Source organism: Acinonyx jubatus, chromosome C2 (assembly GCF_027475565.1).
Source record: "Acinonyx jubatus isolate Ajub_Pintada_27869175 chromosome C2, VMU_Ajub_asm_v1.0, whole genome shotgun sequence".
Classification (NCBI taxonomy): domain Eukaryota; kingdom Metazoa; phylum Chordata; class Mammalia; order Carnivora; family Felidae; genus Acinonyx; species Acinonyx jubatus.
In genome coordinates, this window is record NC_069384.1 from 9,408,856 (window position 1) to 9,425,117 (window position 16,262).

Here is a 16,262-nt window from a genome sequence, read left to right on the forward strand (position 1 = left end):
CCAGAGTGCTGGGGCTGCTGTCAGGGTAGAGCAAGTGGAAACTGGCCCCAGGGCAGTGAGGGGCCTCCTTGCCTGTGTCTGTGGATGGGACTCAGGCCCCAGGAGCTACCACACCTGCCTGCAGCACAGCTGCTTCTCCATGGAAGCTTCTGGAGGAGGAAGTTAGGAAAGAGGGTGGAGCGTGGAAAGAAGCCAGGGAGGTGGGCTCTGTGAGGCCTCCACCCATGGTTCCTGCCCGCCAGAGCAGGAGCTCGTTTCTGAGGCCACCTGTGGTGTCTGTGTCCATAGGACAGTCATCACCTGTGCTCCAGGCAGACACCCTCTCTGCTGGATACACTTCTCTATACCAATAACACAGCCTCCACCTGCCTCCCTCGCTCCCTCCCCATGTCTCTCCAGAACCCTGCCCTTGCTTAGGCTGAGCCCTTTCCACTCTCCAAAGGAGAGAGAGGGGGAGTGCACTGTTGCACCCACAGTGCCCTGGGCCTCACCCCCTGTTGACATTGGCATCTTGCTGATTACAGGTCTCAGACATGGATGTAACTAATGCCCAGGTCAGCTCCAAGGAGAGCGAACATACATATAATTTAGTTTTCAGTTCACAGGTGGGTTTAATAGTTCCGCTGTTTACACCAAGTCTTGTATTTGAAAGCCTGGTCAGTGTTCAGCCTGGAGACCCGGACCAGGTGGAGCCAGCCTTACTGATGTGGTCCAGTTGGGTCGCCGAGCCCAGCACCAGCTGGGGGCAGTGTACCCTTGCAGGGTGCAGCTCAGCTTCCGCCGAGTGTGTTCTAGGTCAAATAAAGATTGCAAAGAAATAAAAGTGTGTTTGTGTCTGGTAATTTGGAATTCGCAGTGTAGAGACACTACCCAGTCCAGGCAAAATCTGAGGACACAAAAGGGCTTGATGCTGCTTAATGTGGAAACACAAATTGAAGATGTGGCTTCATACTTCCTCCAATGGAGCAAGAAGCTGGGTGGTCCTGTGTCTAAGGAGAAACTTCTGAGTTCGCTGTGCCTACTCTGGGAGGTTGACTGTGCCCATGGTCAGACCTCAGGGGGCCTTGGCATCAAAGATGCTCTTCTTTCTTGTCTCTTCCATCAGCTGCGGTGTCCTCTGGGGCATTAGTTGGAAATACAGGTCCCAGCTCCAGCCCTAAGGAACCTCTTGGCTTAGCAAGCATTGGTTCCCTTAGAATAGGAGGAGGCTATGACCCTTCTCACACCCACATGTCCCCGCCTCTCCATGCTAGAACATTCGTTAAGGGAAGATTGCCACCTGGTTATTCAACAGTCTGTAGTCTTAGAGAAGTCACTTTCATTCATTCATTCATTCATTTTTCCTACCCCACCTCATCCTGCCCCCAGACAATTCTGTAATGGTTGGTGGTCACACAACCCTGTTAGCTGCTGGGAACTCTCCTTTGGAGCGGAGAGCAGAGGAGAGCACACTGTCTTGGATGCCACCATCTGTGTTTCCTGTGTTTAAGACTGCACACTTCCCCCGCATCCCTCAGACATGGACACGAAAGGCCTCTCGTCCCTGTGCAGAGAGACAGGCTTAGCGAGAAGAGGCAAGGCGGGAAGGGGAGCCTGCTGAGCGAAGGGGCCTACAGGGAAGCCTGTCACTGTGGCCCAAGGCCAGGCCGCCAGCTGTGTTATCATTTCCTGCTGGTGCTGGTGCTGCTCAACTCCGTCCGGTTCTAGTCCTGGAAGGGAAACACTGGCCGATGCTCTAGTCCATTAATCACTTTCAGGCTTTGCGACTAACCACAAAGCTGGATGGAACATTCTCTTAAGAAATGGAAGCGCCCTACGGTTAGATCAGAAGGAGTCCCTCCACAGTTCTTTGTAATTTGGCTGCCGTGTGGAGAGGCTGCTTGGCCTTGGCCGTGGGTGTGGTTGCTCTCATCACATTGCACCGAAATTCTCTGCACTGTTTGCCCAGCTGGTGTCTGTTTAGAGAGCTATTTGGATTCTTCTATAGAGAGGAAAGCTTTCCATTCTCGGAGAAACCACAGCGATTAAGTACATATAAGAGAAAAGCATTATGATGACTAATCAGAACAAAATCAATGATTCCCTTTCTGCATTATACATGATGAAGTTTATAGTCCACAGCTTTTAGCAAGAGTGTGGGTGTGACTTTGGGGTCTGGGAGAAGTGGGCAAAGACACCCAGATGCCACTGAGCAGGGGACATGCCTGTGGGGAGAAGGATTGGAAATGTTAAAGATGTGATTCAAAACCTGACCCGGGGAAATTCTTAACCTTTGTCATAGGAGAAAATATCTGAGGAAGCAACACTTTTTGGTTACCTTAACTACAGTCATTTGAGGCCACCCGGCCTAACCCCTCTGTCCTTTGGGACACTTTCCACAAAACCTGACTTGAAGCCCGAAGAATCTCATGTTCCCTCTAAATTTCCACGTAGCCACGAAAGTGGAAAGACACATTTGTGTGAATATATCAGTGACAGGATGCTCACCACCTCAGGAGACTTTGAACAATTTTTTGAACAGCTTTAGTCATTTTGAAAGGTCTCCCTCACATTTGGTTGAGGGCTGCAATATTCTGTCCCTGTCACTTTTATCTATTGGTCTCAGCACTGCCTTTGGAACTGTATGGTAAAATCTAGCTGTCTTCACACTGGTTCTTGCAACATTGAAAGATGACACAGTGTTTGAGCTGATTGTCTCCTGCCTGAATGTCCTCACTGATTCAAAGGAAGCACAGTGGTCACCACTCTGTCACCTCCTGCAGGGATCCCCCAGGTCTAATTGTGGAGGAGCGCATCTATCGTTCATATGTGGGGATTTGTTGCCTTTGTTCATGATGGTGTACCTCTATTGATGAATCCATCGTAAGATCTTGTTTGGTTTTTTTTGGTGCTGTGTCACACCCTTGGTGCTTGTTTACCTTAAAGTCTGAGGAGAAATCAACCTTCCATTCATTTAAATTTCCATGTACCAGAGGGTTTGGAAAGAAGCAGAAGTAGAAATGTTGACCTAGTCACTGTTGACTTGTTTTGCTTTTATCAGGGCCTTTGAATGTGACATTTGATATTGGAGTCTTAGGCACATGGGTATGTTATGTTGATATGCAATTTGCCTATTTTTTGTATTTAGTGTGATAGGATCAGACAAAGTGCACGTTCCTCTTTGGGATGGTGGCTGGAGCTTTGTTGGACTTGAAACAAATTTATGTGCAGGCCACAGCTGCATGAAGGTGTTGACCTCAGTAAGGAGCTGGCCCTGCCCCAGTTAGAAGTTTGAGAACATCTGTGGGCACTGTTTACGGGGCCCTGGGATAATCTTCTGACCTTGTGTAAATACCCTTTGTGTGTCTGCTGCTGGTGTTAGGTTCAGGGTAAGCTAAGTGGCACCAGACACCGTCCCAGCCTTCAATATCAAGAACAGCCTTGGTGGTAACTACTCTTGTGCCTTGTACAGAACAGACCTTCCACAATTGTTTGTACATTCATTCAAAAGTAGATTTGTTTCACTTTCCTGAATCAGTAGACAAGTGATAGTACCTAAGGGGGTATCTGTTTTGAGTGGACAGAGCCTGTCTAGAAATCTCTCTTCGTCTGTCATCGTTGGGACAGCTGTCAATCCGATGACAGTTAGGAACTAGAGAGGGTGCCTGACTGAGCCGTGAGAGTCCTGGCCACTGGGAAAGCAGGACCAGTTTCTCCCTTCTGCCTCCTGTGCTGAGTCATTAGCCTAAACCCGAGCCTAGAAAATTTCTCCTTCTGTGTATTTCTTTAAGGGTTATGCCTCATATTAAACACCGGGCATTTACAAATTTTATTACTAGCCTGCTAACTTTCCTCCATGAGTATATCTTGCCTCTGTGCCTAGTTTGGCTGATCACTGGCATCCTCCACAGACTTGAGTATGGGGTTTTGTCCATCAAAAGACCTGGATGAATAAAAATGGAATTAAACGGGGAGGAGCCAAAAGGAGCTGGCTTACCCTTCAGAAGAAAGGGCAAAGGAAAAAAAAAGAAACAGACCTTTAGGAAATCCATGCTCTGTGGGCCAAGGCCTTGTGCTAGGAACTTTATATTTCCCATAATCTCCAAAAGACTTCCAAAAAGTACTAGTATCCTCATTTTGCAGAACAGGGAACTACATCTCAGAGAAGTTAAGGAGCCCATCAGAGTTCATATGAAGAAGAGACCAGGGAGGATTTGAACTCAGGTCTCTCTGTCTGCAGGAGCAGCAATGCTATGGAGCCTGTCTGCTCCCTGTGAAGACACAGAGGGGCTGGAAGCAAAGTCATTGTGTGTGGCTATAGCTGCCATATGACTGCCTCTGAGTTAACAACCAGGACCATCTCACTGCTGAAGAAAGATAGGAAAAAGGCTAGGGCTGAAAGAACAAAGAGGCAATAAGGAGAGAAGGTGGGACCATGAAGAAGGAGAGAGGAAAATTGCAGATTGGAGTTCCCTATGCAGGAAAAACCTCACTTCTGTTCAGGGGAGCACAGAGCTCATCAGTGAAGTGATTTGTAAATCCCTGAAAAGACATAGCAATGACATGAGTTGATATCATCCTTTTTTCCCCAAGGGAGGAAGGAGTATTCTTAACTATAGAGGACAGGGACTTTCAGTGGTTTGTGGAGCTTTGAAAAGGTGGATTGTGTTTGGGAACTTTATTAGTCAGGTTAGCACCAGGCTGTACCATAGCAATAAGTAAGTCTCGAGGTCTCAGTGGCTTGCACATAGAGATTTCTTTCTTGCCTTGTGATAATTCCAGCGTGGGTTGGGTGGCTCTTCAGGTCAGCTACCCCCATGCAGTAGTGACTTGGTGGTCCAGGCTGCTTCCACCTTGGGGAGCCACCGTTTCAGCACGGGGGCTTCCGGGTTGCTGTGGCAACCAGTGTGGGAGGGTCAAGCACCAGCTTTTAAATGCTTTGGGATGGAAGGTCACACATCACTTCCACACACAGCCCATTGGCCAGAACTGGTCACATGGCACCGCCTAACCTGATGTACCCCACTGGGCTGGGAACGCTTAGATCCTCAAGGATTACTCATTGTCTCTGACAAATTTCCCTTATTCTCTTCTGCCCAAAACCCATTTGAAGGCAGCTCATCGGTCTTCAGAAGAAACCCAGCCTCCTTAATATAGTGTGTCAGGCCCCTTGCCTCATCTGTCATGTTTCCATCACTTTAGACATTTTTCAGGTCTTTTGGCTCAACATGCCTTCTCTAACCTACTCTCTTGATCTTCTGCCTCCTTGATCTACTCTCTTCCTTATTTTTTTCTGCATAACTCCTATGATTATTATGTTGAGGTTTAGAGAGCACCTCCTGTAGAAACCTTTCCTGAAGCTCTGTATTGGCGTTGAGCATGTTCGAACATCCAGATCATCCTTTATTTCCCTCATTACATTATATCATGGAAATTCACTCTTTATTAGTCTATAACCCATCAGACTGTGGGCTCTCTAATGCTTGGGACCATTGCAAGAGCCCCTACCCACCACGGCCAGCACACAGAAGATGCCTTCTCAGTGGACTTTGGATAGAGGAGGGAAAGGGTTCTTCTAAGGCAGCATGTGTATGTTGCAGATTTGATTCTGAAGTTAATGTGGAAAAGCAAGGCACTAGAAGAGCCAAGGAACTTTTGCAAAGGAGTAATAGGGGAGATTCTTACTTTCCTTGATGTGAAACAAACTATAAGGTCATGGTAATTCAAAGAATAAGATGCCAGCCCAGGATTTGACCAAGAGATTAGCAGAATAAAATAAAGAGATGATGTTGCACAGTTGGGTCCAAGTTCTGCAGGGCAAGCCAGGCAAGCTGGAAACTTGGCCAGGGTTTCTATTTGCAGTCTTGAGGCAGAATTGCTTCTTCTTCTGAAAACCTCAGTCTTGGCTCTAAAATCCTTTAACTGTAAGTGGCAAATTGGTAGATGATGAAGGAGTCATTTTAAATCAGTGACAATAGGATGGCTTAGTGAAGAAATTATGTTTTAAACTGGCTGTAACTGGGTAAAATTGAAAAACAAAACTAAGATTTAAGAATTAAAAAAATTTTTAAAAAGTTGTATCTCTAACTTGTACTGCATACAAAAGTAAACTTGAAATGATTATGTATCTCAACATAAGAAAATCTTTAAAGTACTAGTAAAAACAAAATATTTTCATTATGTTGGAGTGGGCAAGGCATTTTAAATTTATTTATTTATTTTTTAATGTTTATTTATTTTTGAGAGAGAGAGAGACAGAGCGTGAGCAAGGGAAGGAGGGCAGAGAGAAGGAGACAGAGAATCTGAAGCAGGCTCCAGGCTCTGAGCTGTCAGCACAGAGCCTGACATGGGGCTCGAACCCATGAACCATGAGATCATGACCTGAGCCAAAGTCGGACGCTTAACCAACTGAGCCACCCAGGTGCCCCTAGGCAAGGCATTTTAAATCGTGACATGTGACCTGGAAGTCATAATGTTTTAGAATGATGTATTTGATAGCATTGAAAGAAAAACTCTTCTATATAGCTAAAAGTAACATAATCCCAATTAAAAAACTATTACCAAGGTGGAGAAAATATTCACTATATATAACTAAAACAATTAACCTACGAAGTGCCTAAGTTTCTACAAACCAGTGAGAAGCAATAAACAATCCAGTTAAAAATGGCAAAGGATATGAAAAAGCAATTCACAGAAGTATAGATAACTTATAAATAGGAGAGGTGCTTAACCTCACTGATAGTCAAGCTAATACAAATTAGAACAACTAAAAACATTTCTTCCAGATCATAAGCATTAAGGAAATTGACAGTAGTCAGTGTTGTTGATGGTGTAGTATTTTAGAGAAAAATTTGACACTATCTATTAAGAAGAAGGACGTGCCTTTATTTTCGACCTTATAATTATACTGCTTCATCTACAGGGGATTGGGTAAGTGATTTATAAAATATTATTCAGTGTTTAAAGGAGTGAGGTATAGTTACTGTGTATTCTGACGTAAAAGATGTCTATAATAGAAAATTAGATTTTAAAAGTGACTTACAGAAGAGGATGCAATATATATGATCCCATTTTGTTAAAAATATGTACGTATGTTTTATACATGCTCGAGAAAGAAGCCTGGAAGAATATGCAGCAAATGGTTACTGGAGGTAATGGCTAAAAAATAGGTTTTGGGGAACTTCATTTCTTATTTTCCACATTTTATAATTAATATTATTTTTTAATAAGTGAGATGCTCGTTTATGTTACTTTAGAAAAGGGATGAAAAAGACACTGCTTAGTTTATCTTACCAAACTTTAACTAGAGAGATAAGACCTTAGATACAGAAAAATGCATATGGTGCTATGTCCTTCCATCCTTCCTTCCTTCTCTCTTTCCTTCCTTCCTTCTTTTTCTTTCTTTCCTTCCTTTCCTTCCTTCCTTCTGTCCTTCCTTCCTTCTCTCCTTCCTTCCTTCCTTCCTTCCTTCCTTCCTTCCTTCCTTCCTTCCTTCCTTCCTTCTTCTTTCCTTCCTTGTTTCCTTCCTTCCTTCCTTCCTTCTTTCTTTCCTTCCTTCCTTCCTTCCTTCCTTCCTTCCTTCCTTCCTTCTTTTTCTTTCTTTCCTTCCTTCCTTCTTTCCTTCCTTCCTTCTTTCCTTCCTTCCTTCTTTCTTTCCTTCTTTCCTTCCTTCCTTCCTTCCTTCCTTCCTTCCTTCCTTCTTTTTCTTTCTTTCCTTCCTTCCTTCTTTCCTTCCTTCCTTCTTTCCTTCCTTCCTTCTTTCCTTCCTTCCTTCCTTCCTTCCTTCCTTCCTTCCTCAAGTATTTGGTGGATACCTTTGTTGTATGAGGTTCTTTTTTCCTACATGGCTCTCTCTCATCTGTGTAATATTCTTTCTCATTTTACTCCAGAAAAGGAACAGTTTGGGAAACAGTTAAGAACCTAAAGCAAAATATGCTCGTGAGGGACCCTTTTGTATGTCTGGCAGTAGGCACTGTGGCTGACAACCAAGTGTTGATCAGCTGTTTCCTTGGATGTCTACGAAAGCCCCTTTCTAATCCAGTCTGAAAGATTCATGTTGCTAGAGGGGATATTTCTTACTGGAAACAAACAACCCCTCCACATTCATATAGTGGGTAAATATTGTGTTGGCTGTCTCTCCTTCAGGGCTGTCAATCTTGCTGCTCTGTAAGCTCTTGGCAGTGCTCAGGTCATGTACTCCAAAGATAGCTGGACCCACAACTAAAATGAAGGATTACTCTTTAAGCCTTGTCCTGTTGTGGCATTCGAATGCCACATGAATGTTGGTTTGCTGAATGCAAAACCAGAATAATATGGTAAGTGCACATTATCTTGGGTTGTAACAGGAGACTGTGTAGGCACGGCAGATGTGCCATTGAATACACTTTTTTGTGTGTGCTCTTGTTTTTGGCCTGGGCTGACTTGTACTGCACTGTGTTATTCGTTTAATACAAAGGCAAAACATGTTTTGGCTGCTAAGTCCTAAATTCAAACGTGTGAAATACAGGGATATTCAGAAAGGTTTTTCAGTAGACTTAAACAGATAGCACAGATACAATACATTGTGATTATTCACATCACAAAATGGTACAGTAATAAAAATATTCAATGCAGTATCTTTAAAGAGTAATGGCCATCACTCAGATGAAATATGATGTAGTCAACTTTTGTGCCATTTTAAGAGCGGAATCTGTGGGGCGCCTGGGTGGCTCAGTAGGTTGAGCGTCCGACTTTGGCCCAGGTCATGATCTCGTGGTTCACGAGTTTAAGCCCTGCATCAGGCTCTGTGCTGACAGCTCAGAGCCTGGAGCCTGTTTCAGGTTCTGTGTCTCCCTCTCTCTCTGCCCCTCCCCAGCTCATGCCCTGTCTCTCTCTCTCTCTCAAAAATAAATAAAAAAAAATTAAAAATAAATAAAAGAACTATAAGAGCAGAATCTGTAATGAAGTCAGACATGGTACATTTTATAATTGAAATATCCCAGGTCCCTCAGATTCAATTTGGCTCTTAGTAGGTGCAAATGGGAGGCACTCTGACCTTTTCCGTTCTCTCTCTCCTTTGGCCGATTGTAGTCTCAGACAAGTGGACTCCTGCTGCCAAGCACACACACACAGCTGTTCTGCAGTCAGACGTGACCATCAGCCAGAGGGCGGGTGAGGCGGTAAGAAGCCGAAGGAGTTGAGGCTGTAAAGTACAAAATGAAATGCAGAATGTATGCAATTTGTCCAGCTAATTAAAGCAAAAATCCAGGGGATGGAACAGCAGCAGTGAGCTCTAAGAACGTACCCCCCGGGGTAGAATTTATAATTTAAGACAATTCTGGTTTTCTAAATTCCTCTTCTTGGTTAAGCAGGTGAAATTCCCTGAGTGACTGCATTAAGGAAATAGCCATGTCTTTAGTTGCTATACAACCATCTTTCTTTAAACAAACAGAGAAGGAAACTAAGGATGTGAATCTGAAAAGGATGAGAACAGATTTCACATGACTTTGCAAGTCATTGTGTCTCGTGTCTGTGCTTCTTTACCTCCAACCCATTGGCCTTATTAATATGCAAAGGCAAGGCTAGTGCTCAGGGTGTGTGCCAGAGTCCGCTTATGGACCCACCCAGATCCGCCCACCGCACACCACATATCTGCCCAGCCTCGGCCTGGACTGTTCCCAAAGTCACAGAGTCAGGTCACTGAGGCTGCTGCTACCACCACTGCAGGTCAAGCCACTGTCCGTTCAGCCCTGACTGGCAAGGAGAGCCCACTGCACCGGAAGAGGCTGGGGTTTCTGTCTTGAAAGTGTGGAGACACAAAAACCATGGGGCTGACTTTGCCCAGTGGGAGGCAGCTGATAGGAAGAGGCTGGTTGACGGGCCCTTCCCTACTACCGCCCCCCCTCCCTGAGCCCCAGTGACTGTTCTGAGATGTCATAGTCCCTACAGCCTTCCTGAAGACATCTCATGAGATCACGCAAACAGGCTGTTACGAAGCTTTGGCCAACTTGGTACTCTGTGCTTCTGCATTTAGGCTCCCTCTGCCCTGCTTCATTGCTCTCCCCACCACACACATACACACCCCTGCTCCTCTAGGAGTGCACGTTGCAGTGAAGTGTTAGCACATAAGTGTGTGCTCCAGGGTCTCTTGTCTAGAGAACTTGGGCCAAAAGAGTTGGAATTTGTGCTGACTCCAGCAAGCAGACACTCTGGTGGGCGTTGGTTGTGGTAAGCACATGGTGACATCACCTGGCATCTGGTGGCATCACAGATACCAGAGCTTTTATCTGTGGTTAATGAGGACAAGGAGAAGGTGGAGGTAGAGTGTTGAGATATCAACTCACTGTGACACTTGGCCCATTTTGAGGCAATGAAAATTTATAAGGATTGTGATGTGGGATAATCACTTTGGAAGGCACTGGAAGCCTTGCAAAAAGAAAATACTAGATGAAAATAATAGGCAGCTAATTGCTATCTTGAAGCTCTCTCTGAAAGCCAGGGTATTCCTATGGTAGCTCTAAAGGGGGTTCTCATCTCCTAAAGCTGCAGGACACAAGGTTCTAAAAGTCAGGATCTGATCTGAAGGATGGAGGAAATGCAAAAGACTAAATGGACAGCCTTAAAGTCCCTTTAATGTCAAAGAAAGTTCCCTGACGGAGAACGAGGAGAGCCTGAGAACTTGGATGGTGATATTTGCCTGCTGAGACTGAGGATATTGGATCCCAATGGCTTGAAGCTTCCTGGCTGGCAGAGGCTGCAGAAATCAGGCTCCCCTTCCTAGGGGATTATGCTGTGGCCTCACAGAGAAGATGCACCACAGCTAACCATTACTCTCCTCAGGATCTGTCCCCGTCACCCCTCCTTGTCTCCTGGGTAATGACCCGAGTCAGAGCTGAGCACAGCTTCAGTGGGTGGGGAAATGTACTCAGCTCCGGGAGAAATCTGTCCGTGTGTCAGAGGACTTACAGGAATGGGCAGATGTGTCAGCAAAGATACATAGGAGTGGATCTCGAGGGTGTCTGGAGCTGGTCTTAGTAGTCTGTTGAGGTGACTCCTTGACATTGGGTGGGTTGATGGCCTCAAATGGATAGGGGAGAGATGCTGCAGTATGTTTGACATAATTTGGAGGAAAGGGTCAGGCTCAAGGAGTCGGGAATGTTAGAATGGATTGTCTATGTAAAGCCTGAGTACCCTCCACTCAACAATGCTTCTTGAAAGAGACTGGAGGACACTTCCTTCTGAAGGCAATGGGAATGCCCAAGTTAAGGGCTCACTGACATGTGTGAGAGGTGGCGTCTGTCTTTTGTAGGCTGGGGTAATGGTGGTAAACACTGCCGTGGAGCTGGGCTCCTTAGTGTCAGTGGGGATAAGATTCCGGAGCAGCTTTGAACCAGCCAAGGCAAAGGTGGCCATGATTATCATAATTGGAAACACTGCAGAGTAGCAGTTAGGGTGCCTTAACCTTCAGAGATGTGCAGCGATGGCTAAGAGATCATGGTGTTCCCAAACAGGAGACAGACAGACAGCTGACTAGGGTGTTGTTAAAATTGGATAATAATAATGATAATGATAATAGAAGCTGGGAGAACATAAGGTAACTTCAGTGGAAAATGATGGTCTCTTACTCAGTTTTCAAATGTAAGTCTGTTTTTGCATCTAGAATCCAAAGATTCTAATGAGAGGCTGGGGTCCCCTTGAAGAAGGACGCTACTATTTCCCACAAGTCTACACGAAAATTTACTATTTTAATCCTCCCCTTCAAGGAATCTGTAGATATTTCCCCATGTAACCAGTGCCAGAGAATGGGAACTAGCCAGACTTTTCGAGAACTTCTACATACAAGGCCTAAGCTGACACTGGTAACAGGGGATTTGAAATGCCACACATTGGGTCCACAGCTAGATTAGCAGCTTTAGAGAGCAGGTGACAAATGAAGTTTTACCCCATGTCCATTTTGCAATGGGTCCGTCGGTTCACAAGACTATCCTGTGGTTACTTCTCAGGTCCCAGAACAGGATAGATATATTCAGTGGTTCCTAGAACTCCCAGGAGGTCTCATGACCTGTGAAGTAATGGACATCATAGGAGCAAAGGCCAAGTAAGACCACCTGAAACTGTTATTCCCCCATTATCCAAGATAGTAAATCAGAAACAACATCACATCCCAGGAGGAACTGTGGGTATTACTGCCACCATCAAAGACATAAAGGTTGCAAGGTGATGGCCCCATAATATCACCATTAAACTTACCCACTGTGTAGGTATCAGGTGAATGATAGCAGAGGTAATCAGGCCACCACAAAGTTTTTTAGGTGATGATCTCTTTTGAAGCTGTTATATTGGACTTGCTGTGTTGGCTGGTGAAGATTGACACATGTTCTCAAATTGGTATGTGACTATTGATCTGGCAAATGCTTCCTTCTCAGTCCTCATCAACAGGGGAAATCTGCAGTGGTGCCTTTATATGAGAAGGACAGCTGTATGTATTCACTGTCAACACGTCTACAGGGGCCTTGTTGTCTTGACATTGCACAGAATATCACTTCGGGTCCACCTCCTAATGACGTCATGCTACTTGGGCTTGCTGATCAGGATGTGGAAAGCATCATAAATGCCCGAAAACATTGGTTCTTAGGGGATTTTAATTTCCAGGGGACATTTGAGAATGTCTATAGGCATTTTTGATTGTCACAAATGGGGGATTGTGAGCAACTGGTATCTAGTGGGTAGAGTCCAGAATGTGCTACCACACATTATAAAATACAGCTCTCCACCCTCCCCATCCTCCAACAAAGAATTATGTGGCCCAAAATTTCGGTGGTGCCAAGGCTGAGAAACACGACCCTAGTAAGACACCTGTGTACCAGAAGTAGGAGGAGCTTTGTGAAAATTCAGAGGTCTGTTACATGAATGAAGTTTATAAGGGTTCAGTAGTCTGGGGGCAAACTAAACATCCATTTTTTTGAGTTAAAAGATAAATGTCACATATTAAGCACTCAAAATTATTTGCTAAATGAAATGAAAAGCACAGAGGTAATGAGAGTTCCATATGCAAAGAGAAGGCTGCTTGAAAGACATAGCTTCTCAGAGGAAGGCAGGAGTTTGCTGTGGCAAGAGGCCAGGGGAGGGGTACACGTGGGGCAGGGAGAGGCTGTGGTTTATGTGTTTCACATGCTGGGTATGTAGATACCTGCCCACAGAAGGTGGGGGACAAACAAACAGCTCTAATCAATGGAGCAACAAAGGTGTGGTTTGTATTCTGGAAAGATCACTTCAGGGCTGGTGAGAGAGGTTGTCCTAGACTCTCTCTGGGTCGGCCATGAGACCCAGAGAGTGGTAAATCATGAGTTTCATTTTGGGTATTCGCAATTTAAAGTTGTGTGGCATGTAAGATGAGGTGTCCAGTTGGCAAGTGGAAAAATGGGGGCAGTTTCAGCAGAGCATGGAGGCTTGGGAGTTGCTTGAAGCCACAACACAGGCTGAGAGGAGTTTTCTAACCTGTGTTGACATCATTGATAAATAATAGAGCAAAGACTCAAGCCTGGACATGTCTGGCTCTAAGGCTTTCCCACCATCTCCTGATTTATTTTTTCCTCCAGAACTTTAGATTTCCAAAATGAGACTTTACTTTAAAATACATATGCATGGGAATTTATCAAAATCATCAGTACACTTCCATTGTCCTATTTCTGCAGGAATTGACCTTACAGTCAGACCTGGATATATATGTACACAATGACAGTCACTGCAGTCTTGTTTCAAAGAGCAAAAGACTTGGATGGGGAAAAGGGTTAAACAAACCATGGTGCCTCTATATAGTGCCCTCCCATGTTGCTGCAGAGGATAGTAAGGAAGCACTCAGTGAATTGATTCAGAGAGGTCTTTGGAACACATTGCTAAGTTAAGCAACAGCAACAAAAAAAAACCGAGGTGCCTGACAGTGTGCACGGTTTGCTCTCTTTTGTGTAACAAGTAGTGAAGAATAAGGAAAATTAAAAAAAGGCATAAATTATTCTGGGATGGGGTAGTTGAAGGCATGTTATGGAAAGCTTTCCTGAGGAAATGGCTTCTGAACTTTAGAAAATGCAGGAGGAACAGTAGTTGCAAAGTCTCTGAAGCCACAAAGAGTACAGTATTGGAAGAGCTCAAAGAAGGCAGTGCCGCTGCTGTGTCAGGGGCTGAGGACGTGGGTGGACCAGTTGGAGAGAGGGGGTGCAACCATGCAAGATCTTGTGTGGCACGTTGAGGATGAGGGTCTTTGTAAGTGAAGCAGAACTGAAAGCCACTGGAGAAGTTGAGGTTACAGTGGAGCACTACAATCCCATTTGTGTCTGGAGAAGATCGATGGCTGCTCTTCGGAGAATGATGGGGGTGTGCAGCAAGAGTAGAATTGAGGAGAGTGCAGTTGGAGTGCAGTCACTGGAGAGTAGGCAAAGAGTGACCTTTGCCTGGATGAGGGTGGAAGTTGGGGTTAAATACACGGATTCAAGGGAAAGTGAAGCCAGGTGGTCTTGATGGTGGGTGGTGTAAGGGTGAAGGAGAGAAGTTTTCCAAGATGGATGGGTTTCCAATGAGTATGACTGAACAGATGGGCTGCCATTTCCTGAAAGAAAACATTAGGGTACGGTGTTCATTGGGGGAACATGTTGAAAGTGAGGATTCTTGGGCTTCCTGGTGGGTGACTAATGATCTGGAAAGGCACAGATTATGTCACGATTTCATTTTCAGAGGACATAGTCTAACTGAAGCCTTGGTCAACAATGTCAGTAAAATGTTGCTCACTTAGAGCTCTGACGTTCTTTTCTTCCCTACATACCACATTAGTTCTTGACAAAGTATTTCTCCACTTACCTCCTTCCAAAAAACACATACCATGTATTTTTGCGGGCATGGTTTTATTGGATCCTTTCTCTGCCTACTCTTACAGAGGAAGATTGTCACCTTCCCTCTGACAAGCCCATTGCAATATGCTTTCTCAGGTGGTATTTTGGACATGTCAACAACAGAGTTGTCTTTTTTCTTCTGGTCCCCCCTGTGAGGACTTAGCTACTAATCTTCCCTCATGTTTCATATTACATTTGTGTTTTTAAAAAGATGCCCTTTTATTGTTTTTCTCTTCACTAGTTCCGTATTTACAGGGACCTTCTACTTTATTTTCTTTCAGCCTTCAACAGAATGATTTTGGTAACTTGAGACTACTTTGGGGAATACAGCCACTGTACATTTGGTCCCGCTGTGTGGCAACAATGCTGCTGATGTTTTCACAGGCCCTGGGTGTGGTGGTGCTGGGGGTTTTGTCTTCCCAACTTTTAAAATATAACACTGACACTATTTCTGGTATATGTGGGAGGAACAGTGGGATCACTGAGACTTTCCCAAGGGCAACACTTTTCTGTATAAAAAGCAGAGGACGAGAGAGTCCTTTATGTTCCAGAAACTTGTATAAAATTGATTAGTCAAAAAAAGGCTGTTTGTTTCTGCATAACTTATTGACCATGGAATCACATTCACCAAGGGGCACAGTGACCTCCTTGAGGAAATGGAACAAACTGAACACCGGATCCAAATTTCATGGCCTGAAGGCAACTCCAGTGACTGAACATCCAACAGATCTATTATGACAGCTTGTTTTGAAAATGTGTTTGCTCTAGCAATGCAAGGACCATTGTTCAACTAATAAATCTTTTCAAAGTCTCTGAACGGGGTGGTGGGTAACTAAACTCTCATTTTATCAGTAGAGACATATAGATATAAAGGATGATGGCAGTTCATCCAGAGAGTGGTGTCAAGAGAATGAAGAATGTAACCGTAGTGGGCTCAGGCAGAGTCTCTAACTGCTGGCTTTCAGGTGTATCTTGTAGGCACTATGGCCACCATGGGTATGGCCTCAGATCTCCAATGGTGAGGGTGGAAATTAACTTACAGCCCCAGCTGTGGTGCTCTGAAATCCATCACTGGATGGCACGGAGGCCATCCTTCCCATGACTGAGCAAGGTGGCATATGGAGGCAGCTCCGTTTCTGGGAGAGATGGGATGCCTCTGGCTGTGGCTCTAGCCCTCCTCGGTGGCCTTGCCCAACCTTCTGTAGACTTGCTCTGCAGTTCAGGAGGCATCCCCTTGAACTTCTTCCCTTTCTCGGGTCAGACTTGCATCGTGGTCCAGAATCTCTCATAGCCTCCTCTGGTTCCTTCCCATGTCCTTTCATGGGCAGCTCTCTTAATAAATGACTTGTACATGTCATCCCCTCTTGGTTTTTGCTTTTCAGAAGACCCAGACTAACACAGGCCCCCACTTAAAAAAAATCC